Below are 3,770 nucleotides of genomic sequence, written 5' to 3'. Positions count from 1 at the left end.
CTCACTCTCAGATGAGCTTATAATTGGAGGAGACCTCAGTGTGTCTGTGCTGCAGACTGTTGCTGTTTGATGTGTTCTTCGTTCCACATCTGGAGACGTGCAGCATCCTCTGTGGACTAAACTGCTCCTCGTCCTGCGTCCTTGCAGGCGTTACAGGCCCACGTGGTGTCGTCTGTATTTCCAAGCATCCCAGGTCACATCATGTGATCCAGAGGGCTGAATACAACGGCACAGAGCAACGTGAACCTGGAGCGCACTGCAGTTCACTTAACCTGAGAACACTCTTTGTGTTTTCAGCCCTCTAAACAGACTCAGAGCGGTGACTCAGCATTTTTTGGGCACAGCTAAACACTCCAAGAGAACTAAAGAGGAGGTCTTGAGAAGAGAACTGAGGTCTGAGTTTGGTTCGCTTCAAGTCCACAGTGCAGTTCACTGAACCTGTGACCTGTGGACACAAAGCGCTCCAGCTGCAGCACAGACACACTGAGGTCCCCTCCAATTATAAGCTCATCTGAGAGTGAGGAGCTCCATGACCTCACTGCAGCGCCACGTCAGAGTGAAAACACTATATATTATACACAGTGTGGACTCAGAGAGGACTGAGGCCTCTTTCTGCTGGTTCACCTTTTGGTGCACTTTGAGAGGACTCAGTTCAGTTTGTGTAAAAAGGACTCTGTGTGAAAACACTCTCAGTTCAGTTAAAAACATTGTGCTTTCAGCACCACTCAGTCAAAACTCTAAAGTCTAGTTATGTTTGTGATATTTTACTCTGAACATTATTTTCCATCAGAATAATCTTCTTACTGATTTCGTTGTTGCCCGGCGTGCCGTGCAGCTCGCAGGAGTGCAGCGTCTGGTTGGTGAACGCAGCGTAGTAGTACGTTCTCTCAGTTGTGGACAGAACGGCCTTGCTGGTGCTCATGTTGAACGAACCGTCCTTCGCATTCAGAACCAGTGTACCAACCTGCGGACGGAAATCAGTCGCCAGACAAACCTCCGGACCCCGCGTGTAGTTCTCCTGGCCCTCGGGCTGCAGAGGACTCAGGACGAACATGGCCGGTTCCACCGTATCATTATCTGCACAGGGACAGAGAGCGTGATGCAGCAGATCCACACGACTCGTTGGAACAGAATAATTAATAAACAGATTATATTCATGCACAATATGTTGGAAACATTCATCCAGAAATGATTTGTTTTTTGAAATATTCTCAAAACATTACGCTCAGAATATTTCTCTGAAACATTTTACAGGAACAAAATTATGAACATTTTTATGTCAATTCAATGATTTATTGTCCCATAAAGTCAAACTAATTATCTTTTATTGTTGCTCAGTGCCAGCTTACTGCATCACTGCCAATATTGTGTTTATACCTTTGATTTCTGTTTGTCAAAATTATAATGGAAAGTTTTTCTCAATATATATTTTTATTCATTTTACTGCAGCTTCTGTTCCACCTCACAGCATTTTATATTTCAGGTTTTTTTCACTTTAATGTCTGTGAAAGTTTTAATATATTTTATGTGTAAAAGATCTTTAAGTTGCATTTCTTGTACAACAAGTCGTTACTCTTATATTAATACTCATCCATATTATCATCAGTCTGCATTTATATTTCTTACTGTCAGAGTGATGAAACAAGAAATTAAAATATCTCAAAGAGTTCATCCTTTTTTAAAAAAAAAATAAAACAAAATATTAAATATTATTTCTTCTTTTTTATTTTAATGCCTTTTAACTCTCCACCTGTGATAGTTTGACGATTTATTTTTCTGGTTTATGTGAAGCAGCTTTTACAACATTTTAATGTCCATATTATTCAGTATTAATATTTATTATTAGTCTGAATTTTTATTTCTCCAAAGACAAACAGCACGATACCATGATACCGTAACATTTCTGAGACTTTAACATTTAAAACCTGCCAGATTTTATTTAAAATCCTAAAAACATTTCAGACACTTTGAGACAGATCTGGCTTCAATAAATCACTCTGCGTTTAATTGTGTTGTTTTCATTTTACTGCCTTTTAACTGTCCCCACTAACAGCTGTACGCGTTTAACTTTCGTAAAAACAACATTGTTCAAAACTTCTCACGATTATTCTGAAACAGTCAAACAAACACAATATCAAGAGGCAACAACAAGACCTGAGGGACTGAAGGGATTATAAACCACTTAAGTCCATAAATAAAAATAAAATCAATCAATACAATAAAACAATAATAATAATAATATCAGGACTTTATCAGGATTTTAAGAGACGTTAGAGGACGACACCGGCTCCTGTTCTGGCTTCAGTAAATCACTTTGTGTTTAATTAGATTATTATTTTAAGGTTTTTCCTTTAATGCCTTTTAACTCTGCCCTGCTAATAGTTTTAATGTTTGTTTTCATTTTAATAAAAGCACTCAGATGGAATAAATTCTCACTGTTATGATAATCAGTCAAGCAACATAAAAACAACAAGAATCAGTATCTGATATCAAGAAACAACAACAAGCCTGTTGAAACAAAATCTAAGACCTGACAGATGATATTTAACTGTACGGATTCAAATCCACTTCAGTCCATACATTTAAAAAACAACAACATATAATTATATTTTTAGGATTTTGAAACACTTCAGAGGCGCGGCTGCTGATCTGCCTTCAATAAATCACTTTAATAATTAGTTTTATAATGTTGAAGTTTCAGGTTTTAAATTTAATAACTGTTGACTCTCCTCGCGAAGAGTTTATAGATATTTAATCTTCCTGATAAAGACCTGATAAATTTGATCGATTTGATCGTAGGTTTTAAAACCGTTTATGTCTGTAAATTAGAAAAAAGACTTTTCAGGATTGTAAGAGACTTTAGAGGACAGCTGTGGCTCCTGATCTGCCTTCAGTAAATCACTTTAAAAATTAGTTTTGTAATGTTGTACTTTCAGGTTTTTACTTTAATATCTTTTAACTCTCCCCGCGAAGAGTTTTAAAGCACTAAAGCTTGATTAAAAGAGAAACACAGAGACTTTTCAGGATTGTAAGAGACATTAGAGGACAGCTGTGGCTCCGTTTCTACCTTCAGTAAATTACATTTGCTTTTCTCTTTAATGCTTTTTAACTCTTCATCTGAAACTGTTTCCAATATTTTTATTTTATATGAAGCTATTTGAGCTGCCTCTCTCTTACAACTAATTAACTGTTTCATGATTCATCACCACTATTATTATTTCTGATTCCTCACAGTATCACAACACACCAACACACTGAGTTTCAGGCCGAGAATGTTGCAGCGTTTTCGACTGTTTCAGGCTTTGAACTGACAGAAAACATCATGAAGACATTTTGAGACTTTTCCAGGACGTCTGGTTGCAGACCCTCCGTCTCCTCCTGAATCTGGTCTTGTTTAATTCTGCATTTAGAGTTTCTGAGTTACAGTGTCAGAGGACGTCTGCAGCTCTGACTCACAGCAGCTCGTCGTCTCATCACAACTCAACTGATCCGTCAAGTTTAAGCTTTAAAACATAAAAACTCACCTCCAGAACTGAACAGAAGCCATAAATGGAACTAAAAGTAACCATGGTGACAGGTACAAAGAGTGTTTTCTTACCTTTATGAATGACATTGAGACTGATGGGATTCCCGAATGTAAAGGTATCACAGTGTTACAGCCTCGTACAAAAACCTCAGAGCTGTCAATCATCCTCGGAGAAGCTCAAAAATATTAAAATCCACCTCACATCGACACAAATGGACCTGTGACACACAGAGGACCAAACGCA

Source organism: Epinephelus moara, chromosome 21 (assembly GCF_006386435.1).
Source record: "Epinephelus moara isolate mb chromosome 21, YSFRI_EMoa_1.0, whole genome shotgun sequence".
NCBI lineage: Eukaryota > Metazoa > Chordata > Actinopteri > Perciformes > Serranidae > Epinephelus > Epinephelus moara.
This window is presented reverse-complemented; position numbering follows the sequence as displayed.